Source organism: Triturus cristatus, chromosome 9, assembly GCF_964204655.1.
Source record: "Triturus cristatus chromosome 9, aTriCri1.1, whole genome shotgun sequence".
In the NCBI taxonomy this organism is placed as follows: Eukaryota; Metazoa; Chordata; class Amphibia; order Caudata; family Salamandridae; genus Triturus; species Triturus cristatus.
In genome coordinates this window covers 560,488,302-560,512,509 of record NC_140592.1, presented here as the reverse complement: position 1 = coordinate 560,512,509, position 24,208 = coordinate 560,488,302, and positions in this window count along the sequence as shown.

The following is a 24,208-nucleotide window of genomic DNA, read 5'->3' as shown; positions in this document are numbered from 1 at the left end:
GTATATACAATTCACATTAACATACACTTAAAGACAAAAATGGATTTAGACACTGTGAAAACATTATTGCCAACAGCTTGCAACATGACAAAAGCAGTAAATGAATTCATACATTAATCTGATGCAAAACACATTTTTAGGAAAATTTACATCATATACAAAATTTTGTAATAAACATGAAAATATCCAATGTTATGAACCACATTTGTTATTCCAACTCCAGCATCAAAAGAGTGTCTGAATAGTATATCAATCCTTTATCCAATAATTTCCTTCAACGCTCGCTGCATTCAGAATTAACTAAATGCCTCCCAAATTGCCAGTGCGTTTCAAGACCCAGGTGAATAGTACTGGGACTATCATCAGGGCTTCATATAAATGGACCGGATATTCTAAAAAAAAAAAAAAAGAAATGATGCAAAAACAGCGTCAACCCGAACTAACTCTCTCTCTTGTACATGTAACTAACTTAGTGAGTACCTGTTTTCTAGAGATGGAGCGGCTGCTCCAGCTCGTTTGCTCCAAGAGTTTTTGGCTTTTTTGCCACTGGACTCGTTTATGTTACTGCCTACGAGGCTCCCTTAACACTTTGCCAGTATGAATTTCTGAAATGAAAGAACCAAAGTATTGAATATATCTACTGCTCCTCTCGACTTACACCCCCAGAAGGAAGCACCAAAAAGATATGTACCTTTACTGCAGAGTATGGGCAGGACTGAGTTCCTTGAAGACTCTTTATTCTACAAATGAAAAAACGATATTGTCCTCATTTAACAATGTATCCAAACAGGCAAAATGCATGATGCACTTGAAAACACTATTAACAAGCGGACTTACTTTATCGCATCTTCACCAATTCAAAAGTCTGAATGTAATGGACTTTTTTCTTTTGCTCAAATACGAGCGTGCTTTCCCTCACGGATATTATCTATAAGAAGTACAAACGTAAGCGCATTTAAGCATACGATTGTATGTTTTTTAGTATTGTAATTTTTAACCAAACAAATACAGGGGCAAAACAGTGACTTACTTTTCACTCAAAAACAAGAAGGAATATTCAACTTGTGCACCATGCTGGTTGTAACTCAAGTCGGTATGAATTGTATATACGTGTACGTTCATGTGTGAATTTGATAAGTCTGTGTTTCTTTTTCAGTCCAAAAAAGAGTTTTGATCAATTTTTAAATTAATAAAAAACAGGAATGGTCTAATAAAAATTCCATTCGGACAGATAAAAGAGTTGACTGTTCGTTACTCCATGAGTAGTAGGAGTGTACGGTAGTACGGAGCCGGGTTCATTGTTTTGTGTTCTGAATTTTGAATAGCCCTACCTGGCCCCGGTCCGTTGGGCTTAACCCCTATAGGTTTTTGCACTTTTTAGAAAGTTAGCATTTTTATGTCTTAGCAAGTGTGCAAGAGGGGACAACCCTTCTTGCTGGTGGGAGCACAATTTAATTAGCATATAAATGCTATCCACTGGTTTAGATTTACAATTTCCACATTTCAACTGCATTAAACAACATGCAAATTCATCCAATGTAATCATCAAGTATTGTATCCACAGAGTGTACTACTCCATTAAATTATCCAAAACCCAATGCATTTCGGGTCAGAACGCGACCCTTCGTCAGGGGTCCTTCATTCCAATGCGGATAGCTTTCTCGTGTTTCCTTACTCTGCACGAACGTCGTTCGTGCGGATGTGGAGTTTAGGTGTGACTGGATGGGCTATCACTGGCAGGATGGAAGGGAGGACCTAGACCCAGCCCCACTTACACTTGATTAGGCGTTGTGCTGACTCAACACACAGGGCTGCATACCCCTGTAGTTAGTCTGGAGCCATGGCCAGGAAGGCAGGGTACCTGTGCACTTCAAAGACATGTCTTTAAAAGCTTCTTCCAACTTCAAAGTCCGAAATAAGTATTAATCATGAACCACAGAAACCAATTCTTCAGTGCAAGTCTGGACATGTGGATACTCTGACAGGAAGGACTGCTGTGCTGCTGAAATGACTGCTATTCTGCTGGACTGCTGCTCTGGAGAACTACTTCACTGCTGTGCGGATCTGCTGTCCTCTTGCCAGGGTGAGAAGGACTGGACCTGCATCTCTTGAACCTAGAGTGACTCCAGGGCGGGCTGGCTGGCCTCCTGATCTGAAGCTTCAAAATCACAACAGACTTCCAACAACCTTGCACCTGGACATGGACCCAGACATCTGTGAGTCTACCCTGCCAAGTGGTGCCACCCCTGTCCTGGACCCTTGGAAGTGGGCTTAAGGTGCTCTGCCAGTCTCTGTGGAGCCAGCGGAACCAATGCATCTCCTCTGCTGCGCTGCACAAACCCAGCAGAACCTCCGCATTGCTGCTGCTGCATGGATTGGACCAGTTGCAAACACCCCCAGCGCAGCGCATTGGAACCGTCACTGTGCGACGCATCCTCGGCACAGGCCTTTGCATACCTTGTCGATGACAGCCTTGACAACGCCACCGGACCCTGCATTGCAGCCTTGGAGCTCCTTGGAACAGATGCATCGCCTCAACAGTGTGACGCATGCTCGATGCCAGCCTATGCATTACAAGCCCTTGTTGATGGGATTCTCGACGAGGACACAGTACTTTGCACCACAGCTTCGCTGCATCTAGAAGAACCCAATGCATAATAGACGTGGATCCTCGCAACACTCCACAAACCAGGATTTAAGGTACTGTGTTCAGCCGGCCAAACTGGGTCCCTGTAGCCGGCCAACACTATTGCGGTCGGCGTGAACTTGTGACTTTGTCCCAGTATGGCGTGACCATATATCTATAGTTGTCGCTTTGTACTTTTTGGTGCCATTTGCACTACAATCCTTAAAATTGCATATTTCTAGTTCTACTGATTTGATTTGTGTAATTTTGCCCTTGTTTTATTTATTAAAGAAAGTTCTATTTTTCTACCTTGGTGTAGGATCCTTTTTGTGTGGTGTTTTCATTTTATTACTGTTTGAAATGCTGTACTAATATTTTACACATTACGTCTAAGTTAAGACTGACTTCTCTGTGGCAAGCTACCAGAGGTTGATTTAGAGTTAGCTTGTGTCTCACCCTGAGGGACAAGTTACTTACCTTCAGTAATGCCTTATCTGGCAGAAACATGATCAAGCCGCAGATTCCTTACATTTAAACTTCCCTGGCGTCAGACTAGATACGGAAGAGTTTTCTTGAGCAGTACCCCTGCCCGCAAGTAGGTGGCATCGGTCGACTCTGCGTGACGTTGTTGGTGTCGTGATTGTCGTTATGAAGCCTGCGCCGCCTATAAAAGTGCCACCTAGGCGTGCTGACGTCCGTACTCTTCACGACTATTCATGCCAGAAGCGTGGAGCCATGAAGAACAAGTACCTAACTTCTGTAACAATGTATGTGGTAGAGACATAGTCGAGTCGTAGATTCCTTAACTTGTGAATTCTCCCCAGGGGTCAGATCCAGAAACTATTCTCAGCAGTACCTCTGCATGCCGGAGGGAGGCGCTGCATAGCTCTGTAACAATGTCAACTCCAGATGTTACGTCTGTGGGGCCATATAAGTCCCTTTGGCGTGCTGACATCAGTTTCTTCTGTGAAACTTTCCACGCAAGAATGTGGAGTCACCATAGAAACTGGCCGTGGAAACAGTGTGCCAAAAAAGATGAAAAATCTTAACAACAACAAGAGAACTAGGAATAAAGGATTGATAATACCAGATATGGACTTCTAGGGAAAAGGCCAAGAAATCAATGAAGAACAAGCCATGTCGAACACTGAGTAATACCGTGTACAAGGAAAACACCTCCAACTCCACTGAACATGTACCCAGGGGGAATGGATGGAATGGCAACCCCATATAAGACCAATGAGACAAGACCAGCGGGTCTGGAAAGTCCCACCATAACAGAAAGCAGAGATCAGTGGAGTAGAAAAACCAGTGTGGAAAGGGAGGACAACTCCCATGCCAAAGTCCCTCAACAAAGGAAATGAGTGGATTGGTAACACCAAGAACAGACCACATAGGTCATTCGCAGAGTGGGGAGGATGGGTGGCATGTTAAGGAATCTGCAGCTGGACTATGCCTCTACCAGATACATTGTTACCGAAGGAAAGTAACTTGTTAATCTGATAGTGACATCTAGCTGCAAATTCCTTAACTTGTGAATTATATACCATAGCCATACTCCCTAAAAGGAAGGTCTGCAAACCAGTCCCACAATAGTTCTAAAGAGTACCAGCTTGCTGAGATTAAAGACCGACCATCCCCACTTGGGAGTAGATAAAAAAGTGGTGGCTCTTTCATTGGAACCATGGTAAAGACCACACAAAAATCACAAACAAATAACATGTACATCAAGTAAAGCGCACGTCCAACCATAGGCATATTGGCGCTGAAGTACAGATGTCCATTGTTACCCAACGCAATGGTACATATAGCATGGATCCAAATTGATAAAACGCTGAGTGGACCCAAAGGGATTTGGAAGTATGACCACGAGGAGGAGCAGAGGCTCTGAAATGCACATAACAGAGGACTGAGCCACCAGACCCGGCTAAGCAGAGGATGGCATCTATCTTGGAAAGAATGAATTTGCGGACCAGAGGAGCCAAAAAGCAAACTATTGTATGGAATTCAAAGTTACTGAGATAGTAAGAAAAAATGCGAATGGACCCCTCCAAGCATCAGGAGATGAATTAACTCCTCCGCTGCAAGGTGAGGAAGAAAAGGCCAAGGACTGAAGAAGAGGAACAGATAACCCAGGCCAGGAAAACCGAGCATGAATGGGAGTAGGATGAAATCTTACACAAAAACACCTGCCAAAAGTCAGAATGGAGTATGCGAACACCCAAGGTACACTAAAACTTGGGAACGAAAAGAATATCTCTCATCCTGTTTCCTTTTCTCCCTTTTTTTTTTTTTTTTATAAATAAAAGAAATGCATCTGTAGACAGAAAATGTAATCATACCAGACCAAAACGACTCGGCACCCCACAAGTGTCGTGGCGCGATTAAACAATATATAGCCATACATCCAATAATGTAAACATGTAAAAACTTAAACACTGTTCTGCTAATATACATAAGCAGGTAAATTATGTTGCAGCCCAATAAGACAAGGCAACGCCCAAAGGGCACTCTGTGTGCACACCGAGACACACAGAGCTGAAAACAACTTTGAGTACCAGGCGATATAATAGTGAAAAAGGGGATAGCCCCTCCAAGAATAGTGCGGGAGACTTGGCTGAAAAAACAACTTTGCCTGCTAGAAGAATCCTAACAGGCACGTACAACCCAAGGGAAATAGAAATGAAAGAGAACGCTTGTCAAACTAGCAAGTACAAATTCTCGGGACCTAGAAGGTCAAGATGAAGAAAATAAATAGAGTTTCAGAAACTATCCAACGGGATATCCAGGTGGAATAATCACCCACAAGACAGATGAGGGAAATCAATTCCCATTGGAAGGCCAACAAAGGCACATAATATACAGATCACGGGTTCATACAACGATCTCGCAACGGCCATGAGGCATAGAGGATGAAAGAAAGAGAACAGTACCAGGAAAACCCAGGCTGTCTCTCATTCGAATACCAACCAGATCGGCTCTCCTGAGCTTCCTAATCATATGAAAGCAGGTGCATTCAGGGCGGCATGGCCGTATGTTTCTCAACATTGGTGGGATCTGAACCCATGTCCTAGGGGAGCATGTACTACCAGAGGAATAAGGATGAATGAATTCTCGTGATGGAGGATTCGCACAACCGGGCGAATCCAAAAACCAAACCTACAGGTAGGAAAGGTTCCCATGCAGGGTCTCAAGGAAGACAACTAGTCACCAACACCAGAAGAACCAAATGAAAAAAAGGGGGATTCTGCCAAGGATCTAGTGACTGATACCATAAAATGCCCATAATAACAGCATTGTAAGAACAAAGACAAAAAGGGGGGAACCTTAAACAGGGAGAAAGACAGGGACATCCCCTTCTGACAGTAAAATGAGAAAAAAAAGTGAGTTAGGGCAGGCTAAGGGTCTGAACCTCCCTGACTGACCCTAAACCTATGCAAGGCAGCATCTGCGTGGGAACAAATAGGTGACTTCATCAAATGGCATGTCAAGTAAGACAGACAGGACATCATTTGAAAATCCAGAAGTCCAAAGCCATGCGCGCCAGCGCAATGCTACAGCAGATGCTTTGGCTCGACAAATTAAATCAGTGGAGTCCATGCAACACCTGATAAGCAACCTGGCCCCCTGGCGTCCGTTCAAAACCAACTTGTTCAGTTCACTCCTATTAGCCTTTGGAAACAAGGGCAATAGCTGAGCCAAGGAATCCCACAAGACATGGGAAAAGTGTCCGAGGACGCAAATCGTGTTAGTGGAGCGTAACGCCGCACTGGTGGAAAAGAAGGGACATTTTCCACAAGAGTCGTGCTTTCAGGACTCTTAGTCAAGTAGGTATTGGGGAAAGTTGCCCATATCATGGAAAGCTGTAGCGGCCTGGACCACAAAACTGTGGTGAGTTGGCTGACGAATAAGGTAAGTGGGATCATTAGGGGCAGACTGGTACTTGATGGCAGTAATGCGGTCCACAGGCCTACCTGACTCAGGTTTAGCCCATGCCCTCAGTAAAATATCAGAAAGTGCCTCACAAAACGGCAGCACTGGTTTAATCCCCAACTGGCCAGGATGAAAAACCTCAATGAGAGGGTCTGTAGACTTCTCCACCGTAGGCAGAGTCAAATGTAAGACATCAGCCACTCTTTTCAAGACTTCTGCCAAAGAAGAACAGGCCTCCGAGGCAAGACCAGGAGGAGATAAAAGAGGAGATAGAAGAGTAGAAACAGTGGATTAATCTGACCTGCTCGCTTCTCCCAACTTTGCAATCCAGCTGTCTAACATAGGAGGATCCACAAGCACTGTTTGCTCTAAGTGAACCACACTCTCATGTAATTCCACCAAATGTTCCTGTGAAGCACCCACATAAACCATCGGTTCCGTAAACGGCTCCGTAAAATACGTTAAGCGGCGCCGAAACAGCGCCATATTGACGTCGGCATGGGAAAGTGGAGGGGGAGTCAGTCAGCGTCAACACCGACGCACACAAGGGGCGAGGGGAAGCCTACTCCACAAGACTCCCACAGTGCCGTGCTCTGGCTCGGAGCCCTCTGGCGCTGTAAAAGCATTTGCCGGAGGAACCACCGATATCCTGTCAGGAGTTAGCCGCCGCCACAGGTGAAAACCCCAAAGGGGTGTGACAAAGCTGCCTCTGCCGAGGGCGAACCCACCTGCGAAGTCGCAGTGTCTGCGTCTATGAACTCCAGGCGCTCCAGAGGAAGGTGAGAGTCCAAAGACAAGATTAGGAGCGTTGTAATACTCTTGCATTTGGGTACGAAGCGCCTCGGCTACAGGAAAAGTGGGGAGACGTGGGAGCAACGTCTGAGCGGAGGTCTCAGCGCCAGGGTATGAGAAGTCTCTGGTATCCACGTTGCAAGTCGAAGGAGCCACAGAAGGCCTCAACTTTGATTTCCTGCGACAATGGTTACTGCGAGCCGTAGCTGGGGACTGGGACTGTTGCTGTTGACCACGGGATGAAGCGTGACGCTCACTGAAACTGACCTCTGGACTGGCTAAATGCAGATCAGGAAGACGACCGACGCCTCCAGGAACTGGGAGCCCGTGACATCTGCGCCGTCAGAAACTTCATCTGTTGCTCCCGCAGAACTTTTGGCTTCAACCACTGGCAGGCATCACATTCTTCGGCGTTGTGATGCTCTCCCAAGCACCACATAAAAATAGAATGTGGATTCGTACCCAACATCTGTCGAGCAAAGGTCCCACAGTATTTAAACCTAGAGGGTATAGAAGAAGACACACGGTTTCAGATGAAATATTTATCACAGCAGGCCGAAGAATGGCCAGAGATACGCTACTCCTGATCCACACGCAGCGCGGAAAGAGGAAACTGACGTTACAGCACCGGAGGGGACTTGTATGGCTCCACTGATGTCAAGTTGGGAGTCGACATCGTTACGGACCCATGCATCACCACCTCCTGGCGCGCAGAGGTACTGCTGAGAAATATTTACGGATCCAGTCTGACGCGTGGGGGGAATTCACAAGTTAAGGAACCTGAGGCTAGATGTCTCTATCAGATGGTGACTGACTGTGGAGTATTTAGACAACTCTGGCGCTGAAGAGGAATAGCACTGACACTAAAAACTGATCCGCAGTGCAGGTAGGATGGGTGGGTCGGTAAGGAATCTGTAGCTAGATCATGTCTCTACCAGATAAGGAGTTATCAAAGGTAAGTAACTTGTCCATCTGATAGAGACATCTAACTGCAGATTCCTCATCATTGAACAGATACCAAAGCAATACCATCCAGACTGTGGAAATGTTTAAACCAAAAAGTCCTGTTGGACCAAACGGCCAAAGAGGCCCTCCCTACGGACCTGATTGCCCAGGCAATAATGCTTGGCAAATTGTGAATGGATGCACACTTAGACCCCTGTCAAATGTGCACACCTGTAATCTTTCTGTACCTATCTCTAAATAAATCTACAATGTTAAGTGTGCAGCATGGGGACAGACGGCTGCCTATCACCCATAAGTATAATCTGACAACTGTTTTCAAGTAAAAATTTACCTAAAACCCATGCGCCCAGCGGAAGTATTTAACATACCATTTTCAGAATGTACACTAGTGCTCTTATGTGTTTTACAATTTTCTATTTCATCAAAAATTGATGTTCAATAAATGTAGATAAACGCGACACTTTTGTCAATTACATTACATATTATTATACATTGTCAATGTTATTTGTAACATTTATCACAATCTAACAATTCCTGTTATGCTAGTTCCACTTTTCACGGCCCCTATGCATTTCAGACACTGTATTCAGCAAACTGAATAATACAATAAAAATACAACTATCAAATTAAAACACCAAAACCGACATCAAAATGAATCAACACAATTATGTCATAATTAGACAACCCCTGTCACAAAGGAATGCCTTTTACTCTCATTGTTCTATATGAATCATGGTGCTAAATGATGTTAGACAAGGCAGTGAGTAACAGAATATACTAACCATGTCTGTGTCACCACTGTTACATCGTGTAGCGCACGGTGTGACCGGAAGAGAATTCACTGTCTATAGCATCAGACCACATTGTGCAAGTTACCCCACGTCTGTAGACCCCTCCAAAAATGTCACCAAGTTCCCAACTGTGATGTCGGGACACTGACGCGATACGCTGGGGTGTACGCGTGAGGTCACGTGTGCATGTACAATAAAAGTCAGGCATGCACGCACGTACGCCAGAACGGCTGCGGCGGCGGACCAAGAAACACACACCGTTGTCCCCGTGTCTCATTGTCAGGGGAGGCCTTGAGCCCGCGTTGCATAGAGCTCAGCGCTCACGGTCTGATACACCCCCAACGATACAACATAAACTGTCGACGAGGGTGGGTGTGCCCTCGCCGACGTGCTGGGAGCAGGAGTGGCGGCCGCGAGTGTCCCTTATCTCGCGGCGCTCGTGCCCCTGCGCAGCATCGATCGCCTCCGTTGCGACCCCGGTGAGGAGCTAGAACTCATCGGCGCTTCGTGCCCTGAGCGCGCCCACAAGCGCGGAGGTGGGGCTGCCTGCGCGCACCACGTGGTCTGGGCGTGACTGCGAATCGGAGCGTTCCCATGCGCTCACTGACTGGAGCTTTGCTGCCACGTGTACCGCGCCTCACGGATGCGGCCCTGATCTCTGGAGGCACGTGGGGGAGCGAAGAGCACCTGTCCAGCCGAGGGGCCTGTGAGTATAATCTACAAAGCGCCTGAGGCCCCGGGGGGACTACACTGTAGGAAGAGAAGGGAGGGGGAGCTCTTTGCCACCCCTCTACAATACCTCATCTGTTGTCCTAGGGAGGAGAGTGCTACGGGGAGAAACAAGCCCACATCACCATCAGGTCTCGCCTAGCGGAGGCAACACATGCGCACGCCATGACAAACATACCACCAATCGAACCTTTCACGGTAGAGGGGTCACCGTCGGCAGTGGCGGCTAGATGGAAAGATTGGGAGGACAGGCTACGTATATTCTTTGAGGCCACCAAAGTCCAAAGGGAACAAAAACGAGCAATGATCATCCACCTAGGGGGTAAGGACATTCACAATATTGTCAAGACGCTCGCAGAAAATACCCCCAAAACTCACACCACGCTGATAGCCGCGCTAAATGAACACTTTGAACCGATGGCGAACCGCGACTATGAGCGATTCATATTCCGACAAGCGCGCCAACTCCCAGAGGAGTCGCTGGACAAGTTCCACGCCCGCCTCAAGAACTTAGCAACCACATGTGGTTTACGAGACGAAATGGAAGAAATCAGAGGGCAAATAATCCAGGGGTGCGCTTCAGCCAAGCTGCGAGAGCGGATACTAGAGGAATCTGGCAAACCATTGGCGGAAATACTAACAATGGGTCGGACCAAAGAACTGTCGAAAGCGTGCGCTGCGCACATGGAAGCCGCTCTTCAAGTGCCAGTGAAAGTTGAACCAGTCAACGTGGTGTCGGCAAGACCCAAGCAGAAATGGGGAAAAAAAAGGGGCGGGGGAACAACCTAAGGCATGCGGATACTGCGGGGCCTACCACATGCCGCGGCGGAATGTCCGGCACGAGGGAAGAGGTGCTCGGGGTGCGGTCGTTTCAATCACTTTGAAAAGGCATGCCGGTCGAAAAAGTACCGCAAGCACTGCCCAGCGGTAAACGCTGTTGACGAAAGAGAGCCGACGACCAGCGACATGGATGACGATGATGAGGAGGAGAGAGTGGTGCACAAAATCCACATTATAGGCACCGCGACGCGCAAAGCACGACGTCTTCCACAATGCAACGTCCGGGTCGGGTCGCAACAGATCACCGCGGTTGTGGACACCGGAGCCAGTATCAACATCATGGCCGCCACACTGTACAGCACTATGCATCCGAAGCCAGTTCTAAACCCGTCGACGATAACGGTATTTGCATATGGTCAAGAGGCACCATTGAAAGTGCGAGGACGTTTCAAGACAGTCATCTCTCACAGAACACGGTCGATCACGTCAAACATCTACGTCACGGAGGATGGCCAGGGCATGCTCTTGGGATGCCGGGCAGCGGAGGACCTAGGAGTAGTGACCTTCGCGTTCGGGGTGCACCAAGAATCCATGTACCACATCCTGGAAGAGTTTGAAGAGGTGTTCCAAGGGATAGGCAAGTTTCGCGGAAAGGAGATCCATCTCCACATAGACCCCACGGTCCAGCCGGTAGCCTTACGACACCGGCGGATAGCATTCCACCTCAGGCCGTTGGTCGAGGAAGAGCTGAAGAAGCTTGAAGCGGCTGGAATAATCGAGAAAGTGTCAGGACCCACCCCGTGGGTGTCTCCCATAGTGGCGGCGAGGAAGCCTAAACAACCAGGCGCCGTCAGGATATGTGTTGATATGCGACTCCCCAACGTCGCAATTAAGAGGGAGCGCTACATCACTCCCACCATCGACGATCTCATTGGGGAGATGGCGGGCGCCAGATGGTTCTCGAAACTGGATCTTCGATCGGGGTACCACCAGCTGGTACTAGACGAAGCCTCCCGACATATTACAACCTTTTCGACACATGTAGGACTCAGGCGATACACACGATTAAGCTTCAGAGTGTCGAGTGCCGCCGAGGTATTTCAAAACGTAATACAGGAACTCATCGCTGGGATCCCGGGGGCAATCAATGTCAGTGATGACATTATGGTCCATGCGAAGACAGTCCAAGAACACAACGAGCGGCTACTTCAAGTACTGCGGCGGGTTCGAGAGGCCGGCCTCACGTTGCATCGAGAAAAATGTGAGTTCCTGTGTAACAAGCTACAATTCTTTGGGTACACTTTCTCTGCGGAGGGAGTAAACCCCGATCCCGAGAAAGTGAAAGACATCAAAGAAGCGACCGCTCCCACGAACATTACCGAGGTTCGAAGCTTCCTAGGAATGGTCAATTACTGTGGAAGATTCATCCAGGACTTGGCCAATCTGACAGCCCCCCTGAGAGAACTGACAAAAGAGTCCACTCCGTGGACATGGGGCAGCGAGCAAGCCCGGGCCTTCGAAACGATCAAGGAGGCGCTCTCAGAAGCGACGACACTCGCGTTCTTTGACCCTGCCAAGCTCACCTTGATCGCTGTGGATGCGGGTCCGGTAGGACTAGGCGCTATTCTCCTACAACGGAAGACGCCTCAAGATGAATGGGCTCCGGTGGCATTCGTAAGCCGGTCGCTCACAGAGACGGAGCAAAGGTACTCCCAGATAGAGAAAGAGGCCATTGCAATTCACTGGGGCTGTCACCATTTTCATCTATACGTATATGGAAAACCGTTCGTGGTAGCAACCGACCACAAGCCCTTAGTCTCACTGTTCTCGGGGACCTCTACAAAACCACCACCAAGAATTGAGAAGTGGATGCTTCAATTACAAAACTACAATTGCAAGATTGAATACCAACCTGGGGCACGGAACCCGGCGGATTACCTCTCCCGCCATCCTCGGAAGGCCACTCCCCAAGAGATGGAAGAAGCTGCTGATACCGAGGAGTATGTGAGATGCGTCACTGCTCGCTCTTGTCCCATACCTGTTTCCATGGCCAGCCTCCAACAAGCCACCAGCCAGGACGAGTGTCTGCAGAGGGCCAAGCAAGCCGTCCAGAACAACAACTGGAACCGAGCAAAGGAAGAGTGGAGAAGCCTGACAACCCTGGCGCAACGGATAATGGACAGCTTATACCATGTAAGGGACGAGCTGACGGAGGATAACACTGTTGTAAATTAAAGCAGAATGTGATTAAGCATTTACTGAAAACATTAATATTTCCCTTTTATCGTGTTTTCCTCATTATGTTGGCCGAAGTCCGGACTCCATTTTGTATTGGCATGCTGCCACGTGTTCACCACGAGGAGAGTCCGACCTCTGTGTTAGTTGCTCTTGTAATCTGCCTAGCAACAGTCTATAAATAGCTCTCTTTTGTCCGTCTGGCGCATGCCCAGACTTGACCACATCTGTTGTAATTAGCTTTGCTTGACCATGTGTTTTCGCGGGCCCAAGGAGTGTGTTAGCTCCGCCCATGTATTGATTCGGTATCGAGAATGACCCTAAATGGTAATGTTCTTCAACTCTGTGGTATCCACCCACTCATGAGCCCCTTTACTGTGTATAAAAGGGGACTGTGTATGCAAGTTCTTTGTGCTACTCCTTGCAATACTGAAGAGTGTTGTGTGGATTGTAGGACCACCCTTAAGGGTTAATAAACGATGTTTTCGTACTTTGCAGTTTCCGTGCCAACTTCCTTATAGATTTCGTTACAGAAGAGCGAACCCTTGTCTCTTGCGGGCCTAGCTGGGGCTTGTATTCATCAATTGGCGCCCAACGTGGGGCTCATCGGCGACTCGGATGCTCGAAGGACTGGTCGCGACGAAGGTGAGGAGTTTGGCCGGGGACGTGATCACTGCCAGCGGCGTCTTAGCCCTGGCATCCCGAGGTTTTTCTTCCTTCCCTTCCGAGCTGACCGTCTGGGTGGCGCCGGTCATCGACTGAGATCTCTTCTGTCGGTCCTGCCGTGAGAGCCGTTTGGGCGATTGTGGAGCTTGGCAGTTGGAACCTGGACTCTTGATTGGTAAGAACCATTGTACGGTACTTGCTCCGAGTTTTGAAGCCTGGTCTGGCTATTTGAGTTTGATTGATGGTGACTAGTCATATTGTGAATTTGTCTTTGTGAAAATATATGCGTTGCAACACATATAGGCAGGTAATGTGGAGAAATTTCTCCGGAGCTGTGTAAACTTTGAACGGCGCAACGATTAAGTGCCATTTTTCTTGATAATACTGCATATTTTGTATTATTCCTAGCATGCCTGCTTTTAGCGCACTCCGTAAGTGGTGCTGCTGTTTTGGACACCTGTTGAACCTCGAGGAATCTGCTCCAGCTCCCCCAGAGGGGACTCCTAATAGGGATATGTACGTGAAGCATGGTCTTTCTTCCATAATGTACAGCACGTTATGGAGGAAATATACGAGGAAGGATCCTGAGTTGCGATGGCCTTTGTATGGATCGTTTGATATACGTAAGATTGAGTATGTGGAACAGTGTATGTGTAAGCGACGTGCTCGTCAGGATATGTTTGAGTGTGTGCGATTATGGGTGAAGGAAGTGCGTGAGCGAGAGAAACGTGAGAAAGCGCTGTTTGATAAGGAGCAACGAAAGAATGATCATATGCGAGCGCAGGAAGCGAAGCGTCGAGAGGACAAAGAGCAAACGGACAGACAAGAGAAAGAGCGAAGGCTACAAGTTTCGGGTCAATATGTTGTTCGTCAGCCACTTTATCCTGTCCTTAATAATCCTGATGACGATTTTTATTTACTAGATCGCTCTCCGCCCCCTTATGTTGGCGCATCTGCTCCGCGGCCGCAAGATTCTGGCCCGGCTCCGGGTAAGGTCGACACACGGTCCATGTTATCGGCCGAGCATATGGCTGAGCTTCGGAAACTTTCCCCCCGTGCACTTAAGGGCAAGATGTCTAAGGATGAGTTGTTCCATACTTGGGGGTCGTGGCAAGATAGAGAGAGGGTGTATTTTCTGTCTCATTTTTCAGAAGAAGTAATTGCTGCTTTCCGAAAATATTCTAGTGTCCTTGAGCCTGACGAAGTGTCTTCGGATGCCGGAGCATTACGTAATGGTGTTTTTTCTCCCCCTAAGGCTTCTGAGGCGGCTCGGCGGCTGTTCGCTTTGCGGGACGAGGTGCTGGCCCTTAGAGAGAAAGCACGTCAACAAACGGAGGAGGAGAAGCAGTCGGATTCGTCTGCAGCAGGGGGCCACCCATCCGCCTCCCAGTCAGATAAGGATGACATAGTGCATGTTAAACCAATGCGAGAGGCGGCGCCTTTGTATGTTCCTCCCAAGGGAGCAGGGACTAGCTCGGATATTAACTCCGCCGATGCAAGGGGATATTTTGTATATAATTGGGTTTACACTCCATGGCATAGGGCCGATGTTATGGCATTAAAGAATGCGCTGCCTGACCCCCGCAAGAATCCAGCGGCCTTCTATGAAGAAGTCGAGGGGGCCTTGAATTCTTGCATTATGACCTTAGCGGATATAGACTTGTTCTTTGGCCTTATCCTACCGCCGGATACGTGGCGCTCTGTCCGAAAGGTAGATGATGCGGTTGCCTTTAAGGCTCGGTGGTCTGACCTTGAGGATGAGGATAGGGAACGGAAGCCCGCACAGAAACCACCCCAGAATATTTTAGATCTCCCTGCGGCTATTGTGGCTAAGTTGAAGACGATTATCCCCCCTAAAAAGATTGACTGGAATATGTTAGCTGCATGTAAGCAGAAAGTTGACGAGTCAGTCGCGGACTTCTTTACGCGTTTTGAGGAGACGTTTCATGATTTTAGTGGCCAGTCGCTTACTGACGACACGGGTCGCCACCTTTTCGCGGACAAATATGTGGCTAATCTGCTGCCGGCAGTTGCGGCCCGGTTAAAAGCGAGTGAGAGTTCTTGGTCCTCCGCGACACCGACGGCCCTTCTGACCATCGCTCAGTATTATGAGCGTCAGGAGCACGAGGCGAAGGGCCAGGAGGAGAAGAAATCGAAAGATCTCAAAACTAAAGTGATGTTAGCACAAGTATATGGCCCGCCCCGCCGGGGTAATAATAATAGAGGAAGGGGCGGATCTTATGGTCCCCCTTCGGGCCGATCTGATTTGAATAGGAACCAGTGTGCGTATTGCAAGCAGTTGGGCCATTGGGCCAGGGATTGCCCAGCGTTGCGTGCTTCGCGTCAGGGGCACACTCCGGGTGGCCCGAGAGGTAGAGGGGGTTTCTCGAACTTTAGAGGGAATTCCAACGATAATGCCCGTTTCGATACTGCCGGACAGCACCGAGATAGCTCAAATGTTTTCGATCGCCATCACCAGTATCATGTATCGGACATCGATCGATCGGGATATCATGATTCTCAGCATGCATAGGAATGCGTTGGATGGGGGTCTGAATCAGTTGAGGTGCCGGTCGATCAGACGGGTCCTTATGTATCGGCTGAGGTTTTAGGTTCTACCGATCAGTTCCTAGTGGATACAGGAGCGACACGTAGTGCATTGTCTAGGTACTTGGTTCCGGGGGCTCCCCCATCCGGCTCAATAGTTACATCGGTAGGGTTTGACGGTACACTCTCCCGAAGCCCTCTTTCACAGCCCCTTGCATTTAAAGTTGATTGCTTTTCTGCGCCTTGTCCGTTTCTGCTTGCTCCGTACACACCGGATAACATTATGGGCCTTGATATGTTAAAGTACTTTAGGGCTACAATTCGTTGTTCCCCTGAGGGTGTGAGGGTGATTTTAAATGACAACTACCCCCGATCTGGGCGGATGTGTACGATATCAGAGGATGCGCTGTTAGCTACCCTCCCCCGAGCTTTATGGGCGACTTCGGACACAGATGTCGGACAAATGGTGATTCCTCCGGTCCACATTAGTGTCCAGGAGGGGGCGGTACTACCACGCCTCCCACAGTATCGTATTTCCCAGGAGGGCGAGGAGGCTCTCATACAGATTGTGCAAGACCTGATCGCAGTAGGAGTAGTGGAAGAAGTTCCCTATAATATCTGTAACAGTCCGATTCTCCCTATTCTGAAAAAGGACACGGATGCAAAGGTCTATCGGTTCATAATTGATTTGAGGGAGGTAAACAAGATCGTGATACCTCAGTACCCGGTGGTTTCTGATATCACGACGTTGCTTACCTTGGTCCCGCCTACGGCGACCGTGTTCTCAGTGATTGATTTGAAAAATGCCTTCTTTTCTATTCCCATTCACCCGGATAGCCGATTTCTTTTTGGGTTCACATTAAACAATAGATCTTATCGTTTTTGTAGAATTCCCCAGGGCTATACAGAAAGCCCTAGTATTTATAGTCAGGCTTTGAAACGACAGTTGGATTCCTTTGCCTTACTCAAGGGGGTCGCCCTCATTCAATATGTCGATGACATCTTGTTGGCGGCTGACACCCTGGAGTTGTGCGAGAAAAGTACGATAGCCTTACTTTCCTTTTTAGCATCCCACAATCACAAGGTCTCTAGGAAGAAATTGCAATTCTGTAGACCAAAGGTGACTTATTTGGGTCACCTTTTGTCTAAGGAGGGGCGTGCACTCACACCAGATCGTATCCAAGTAATTTTGGACACACCAAGGCCATCCACGCAGAAGGATGTACGTGCATTTTTGGGTCTTGTTTCTTTTTGTAGACAGTGGATATTGGGGTTTTCACACATAGCTAAGCCATTACTAGCTCTCCTGACAAAAGACACGCCCATCCCGATCCCCTGGTCAGATGAGTGTGACGCTGCTTTTCAGCAATTGAGACAGGCCCTTTGTTCAGCACCAGTGTTAGGGACCCCTGATTATGCAAAACCCTTTTCGTTGTATGTGCATGAGAAAGATGGATGTGCATTATCAGTCTTAGTGCAGATGCACGGCGATAAGCAGCGCCCTTGTGCATACTTTTCGGCTGTACTTGATCCTGTCGCCCGAGCATTGCCAGGGTGTTTTCGCTCGGTTGCGGCGACAGCTGTGTCAATACGGCAGAGCGAAGGAATTGTATTGTCCCATAAACTGTTGGTGTTAGTTCCCCATGCTGTTGATGCCCTGCTTAATCAAACAAAGACGCAGCATTTGACCAGTGCCCGTTTAACGGGATATGAGTTGACGCTTTTAGCTCCTCATATTACGTTGAAAAGGTGCGTGACATTAAACCCGGCCACATTGTTGCCATATCCCGAGACCCAGCCTGAGGCACAGAAAGCGCATGATTGTATTCTTGTGACTGAGGAACAAACAAAGGGTCGTATTGATCTCCAGGATACGCCCTTTTCAGAGGTAGATGGAGAATTGTGGGTAGATGGATCTTGCCTGAAGCTACCAGATGGTACGGCTTCAGCAGCGTATGCAATTACCACGTTACAGACGATAGTGGAGACAGCACGCATACCACAGAAATCAGCTCAAGCAGCGGAACTGATAGCGTTAACACGAGCGTGTGAGCTCAGTACAGGATTGTGTGTGAATGTTTACACAGACAGCCGCTATGCCTTCGGAGTAGCGCACGATTTCGGCCTACTCTGGAAGGAGAGAGGGTTTCTAACGTCACATGGGGTGCAGATAATGCATGGGGAGTTAGTCCACAACCTTTTAACTGCATTGACATACCCAAAGAAAATCGCCATTGTTAAGTGTAGCGCCCATAGGAAAGTGGTTGATAAGGTTGGAGAAGGGAATGCGTTAGCGGATCGAGTAGCACGGGAGACTGCGATGCAGCCCGGTACTACTGCCATGTATGTAGTGAAGTCACAGGTGGAGAGATGGCATGATGCGAAGGAGGAAGTGCGAGAAATACAAAAGACCGCTTCTGACAAAGAGCGGGAACAATGGGCTAGCGAAGGAGAACTGGATGACGAGGGTTGCTGGAGAAATAAGCAGATGGATAGATGGAAATTACCCACGGCCTTTGTACAACCTATGGTTCAGATGGCACATGGGCTAGCACATGTTGGAGCTTCCGCAATTATGAAATTGCTTACCCAAGTCTGGGAGCATCCAGAGATTGCTAGCACGGCAAAGAGGGTGGTGCAGACCTGTATGATCTGTCTGAAGTATAACCCAGGGAAAGGCACGCGAACTCCAGCAGGAGGATTTGCGACGCCCACTGCACCCTTTGAGGTTCTGCAGATGGATTACATTCAGCTTGAGCGCTGTAACAATTTGAAGTATGTTCTAGTAGTGGTTTGCGCCTTCAGTAAATGGGTTGAGGCGTACCCTGCGAAAGACAATACTGCAATGACTACAGCGAAGCTATTGCTGAAAGAGTTTTTCCCCCGATACGGCGTCTGTAGACTTCTGTGGAGTGATAATGGCCCTCACTTTGTAGCGGATGTTATAAAGTATGTCTTGAAGGGCCTAGGCATCACCCAGAAGTTCCACGCCGTATTCCACCCCCAGTCTGCAGGACTAGTCGAGAAGTATAATGGTACGCTGAAGCTTAAGATCGCTAAAATTCAAGCTTCAACATCTTTGACTTGGCCAGACGCCTTGCCACTGGCGTTATTGTCAATTAGGTCGGTGCCACACTCTCGAACCGGCCTTACACCCTATGAGATTGTATTTGGACGCCCAATGAATATCTGGGGTCCACCAAGGCCTAAGGCTGTGTATGATGTACCTTGTGTGATGATGAGTGATTATCTGGCACAGTTAACGGATAACTTGGTTTCTATTCATCAACAGGTCCGAGAGGCGCTCCCTGATCGGTCTACTGGCGAAGGACATGGTCTCCGGCCTGGAGATCATGTGATGATAAAGGTTTTCGACAGATCGAACAGTTTGGAGCCGAGATGGGTCGGACCTGAGCAAGTCCTTCTTGCAACGAGGACGGCTGTGCGAGTCTCGAACAGGAAGAATTGGATCCATTCCTTGCACTGTCGAAAGGTACCGCCCGGATTGGTGGAGTCTGCTGTGCTGACCGATCAACGAGACATCCTAGCAGCAGAGACAGACCGTGCTGCAGAGCCAAACGACACTGAGGAGCTCTTTTCGGACCACACGACTTCTGGAGGAAGGCGATATCATCTGCGACCAAGGAAGTGAGATTTCCAGTACCGGGACATACTGTCAGAACGGCCCTTGGGTTAGTGAAACGGAGAGCCGATGAGGCAAGGGGGGGGGATCAGCCCTGCATTAGTGTAGCGACACCCGTCTTGGCCCGCTGGTGAAGAAATCAACCGCTGCCCAAGGGGAAGAGTTCTGACAGACTTTGTAGTTACAGGAAGATATCAGGGTATTGTTTCCTTTGACATGGAGAAGAAGAAAATTCTTTGTGCGTTGGGGTTCATGCTAACAGTAGCCATCGTTGGTATAACCACATGGTTTGTGGAGGAGGCAACTCCTGCTCGAGAGACGCTTGTGTTGACGACTCCAGTGCCTGCGGAGCACTACTTTTATACATTGCCATATCAAGAGTTGAAGCATCGACAATCCTATTTGAATAACACTTTCATTCAGATGCTGCATCACACCCACGTTGCTACAAACGCTACGAACTGTTGGATATGTGGGATGATGCCAGCCCATCAGAAGAAAGGAGGAACGCCATTCATACCACTTCCTTTCTCTCACAATGGCTCTTGTAGAGCATGGTACACTTTGTTGTTTGCCACTCGGAAACCGACAGTGGGACGATTGCTTTTCAGACTTAATAAAGAATGCCATCAGGACAAGAATGGATATCCACAAGCGAATGGGACAATTTGGGAGTGGGAAGAGTACCGACCAGACAATGAATCCATTCCCTACATCTTCACGAACACCAGAGACACTGTGGGGAAGGACAAATTCGTAATCCAAGTAGCACAAGCCCAAGCGGACCTGTGTGTCCAGAGTGTGGGTTTTATTCCTGTGGGTGTCAGTGATTGTATAACCGTACTAAACATCGATGGGTTAAACAACAGCACCTTCTTAGCGTCCCATAATACCTACTTTGTATGTGGAAATAAAGGTTATTACCGTTTGCCGGCTGGGTGGTCTGGGGTATGCTATGTATCATTCCTATTACCTCCTGTATTTTTAGCACCTGCGTCATATCATAAGGATTTAAAACTGTTGAATAATGTGACTGTAAATAGATATAAACGTACTCTATCAATTGATGAGGTGGATCAAACAGATACCAGCTTGCAACAGTATATTGATTTTAACTTAGGACTGTTTTTCTTTGTTGGAGCCGCTTTGAATAGTAGGAAGATCCGAAGATTAACAAGAGTGGTAGAAGCTGTGACTAATCAGACTGCTGCTGCTCTTGAGAATCTTACAGAAGAATTACAGATTACCAGAATTGTTGCATTGCAGAACCGTATGGTATTGGATGTAATGCTAGCTGATCGAGGAGGAGCCTGTAAAATTATTGGAAGTAGCTGCTGTGTGTTCATTCCTGATCATACGCCATCCGTTTATAACGCCATTAACAAGCTGCATAAAATAGCAGCTGAAATCCACACAGAAACCGGCACTTGGTCCTTTTCTGGATGGTTTTGGGCGTTGGTTACTGCCTGGGGATGGAAGGTCTTAACTGGTCTCTGCATTATTATAGCAATTCTGTTCTTTCTCTGTATGTGTATTCAATGTGGACCATTGTGCTGTTCCGTATGCATTTCATTCTGCATTCCAGATAAGAAAGCTATTGCCGATGTTGCCCGCCAGAAGGGTCTAGCTAAAGAGGTTAAAGGAATGATGATAATTGACATATACGATGATTGTTCTTGGAAACCAGATGTCTTCAGTAAATGCTGAAAGGGTCTACTGTTGTAAATTAAAGCAGAATGTGATTAAGCATTTACTGAAAACATTAATATTTCCCTTTTATCGTGTTTTCCTCATTATGTTGGCCGAAGTCCGGACTCCATTTTGTATTGGCATGCTGCCACGTGTTCACCACGAGGAGAGTCCGACCTCTGTGTTAGTTGCTCTTGTAATCTGCCTAGCAACAGTCTATAAATAGCTCTCTTTTGTCCGTCTGGCGCATGCCCAGACTTGACCACATCTGTTGTAATTAGCTTTGCTTGACCATGTGTTTTCGCGGGCCCAAGGAGTGTGTTAGCTCCGCCCATGTATTGATTCGGTATCGAGAATGACCCTAAATGGTAATGTTCTTCAACTCTGTGGTATCCACCCACTCATGAGCCCCTTTACTGTGTATAAAAGGGGACTGTGTATGCAAGTTCTTTGTGCTACTCCTTGCAATACTGAAGAGTGTTGTGTGGATTGTAGGACCACCCTTAAGGGTTAATAAACGATGTTTTCGTACTTTGCAGTTTCCGTGCCAACTTCCTTATAGATTTCGTTACAGAAGAGCGAACCCTTGTCTCTTGCGGGCCTAGCTGGGGCTTGTATTCATCAACACTGGGTGCCTGCTGAGGGGGCATAGGCTTGTAATTCCGACATCGCTGACTCAGAGGATGGTAGACTTAGCCCATGTAGGCCATCAAGGCATGGTAAAGACCAAGTCGAGACTGCGCACCAAAGTCTGGTTCCCACTTATGGATGACCTTGTAGAAGCTACTGTTCGTGCCTGCCACCCATGTCAAGTTACTGGGGAAGCACCCAGGCCAGCTTCCATCGTCATGGAGCCTCGGCCGCGAATTCCGTGGTCCCAAATAAGTATTGATTTTGGCAGCCTGCCGGATGGGCGCCACACCCTAGTGGCAATTTACGATCACTCGAAATATTCGGAGGTGGAGATACTGTCGGCACTCAGCGCCAGTGAAGTGATTCCCAAGCTAGAAAAAATCATGGCCACCCATGGACTAGTGCGGGAGGTCAGGACGGACAGTGGGTCCCCTTTCCAAAGCCAGGAGTTCGCCACGTACCTGCAAACTTTGGGCATCCGTCATCGGCGAATCACGCCCCGCTGGCCTCAAGCGAACGGGGAAGTGGAACGGTTCATGAGGACACTCAATAAGGTAATCCGCATAGCTCACGACAAGAGTCAGTCAGTGGAGCTGGCCATCTTCACCTTCCTTTGAAGCTATCGCCAGACGCCTCACTCCACCACGGGAGCTGCTCCGGCACACCTGCTAATGGGAAGAGTGGTCATGGACACAATTCCGCACCACCCGGAGTGGCGACCTGAAGCCCCGGATGACAGTGCCATTGATACCCGACGCCGGAGAGCACATGCCCATGCCAATGCCCGACGGAGAGCGGCAGTACCGGACATTGTCACTGGTGACGTTGTGCTCATCAAGAACAGAACGCTCGGAAGCAAGTTCCGATTACGGTTTGAAAAAGAACCCTGGACAGTGGAAGCCGTCAAAGGTACCTGCGTCACTGCCACTCGGAGAGGGGAGAGAATCACCCAGAACGTGTCCTATTTCAAAAAGATCAAGCCGTTCTACGGAACTGGGAGCACGAGTCAGGGGGCTCCCTGCGACAGCCCCGGGGATGCAGAGAACTCACTGGAGCCTGATGGGCCCAATGACAATGCGATGGGTTGGGCCACCCCACCGTCCAGTGAGACGGATGTTGCGAGGTCAATCCCACTACCAGAGGCGCCAATGCCGGGCGGAAGCGATGACTCCCCGGATCGTGAAAGCAGTGCTACCAGGTGACTCACCGACCCGGGGTGTGTCAAGGTACAACCTCCGGAGTAATCCAGAGCCCTCCTGTTGAATAAAGGACTACCTCACGTAAGACTGTTTTGATTGAATTGCACCACAATTATGTGAGTACATAAAGAGTAGTCATAGTTGTGAGGACTACCTCTAGACCAGGAATGTGTTGGAAAGTTTTGTTTTGCTTTTGTGTGTTGGGGAGGAATGTGATGTCGGGACACTGACACGATACGCTGGGGCGTACGCGTCAGGTCACGTGTGCATGTACAATAAAAGTCAGGCACGCACGCACGTACGCCAGAACGGCTGCGGCGGCGGACCAAGAAACACACACCGTTGTCCCCGTGTCTCATTGTAAGGGGAGGCCTTGAGCCCGCGTTGCATAGCGCCCAGCGCTCACGGTCTGATACACCCCCAACGACACAACACCCAACTAGCACTCATCTAGAGCCTACGGAGTCATGACCATGTGTTCACAACACCCAAGATGCACACCGCCCCTTTACTTGTTCTAGTACGTACAAGTGGATTGACCGATCCCGCTCCTTTCAGTACAGAAGCCGTCTTATAATCCTGTACGTTACAAAGTGCCATTACACGTTTTGCATTATCATTTAAACAACTTTTGACTTGAGGAAATAATTATACCTTCGCTGATGGTTTCTATAGTTCATACAACCCTGGTAGTTTGTGCTCCTTTGAAAGATGTTCCCATCTGAAACAATATCGCCATCACATTAATCACCAAATTGCAAGACCCCATCACTCCAACGTCCATCAAACATACAGCCACCACTTACCTCTCTTTACTGTGGATATCCTTATATGCAGGGGCGGCTCCTCCATTAGGGCGAGAGTTAACATTGAACGGTTTTCCTATCCCGTCTTCATGATGTATACTGTGCTATGTTAGCATTCATGTAGCTAATCATTATTTCGATTGTGTATGTGCCCAGCTTCTTTAGGGTAGTGT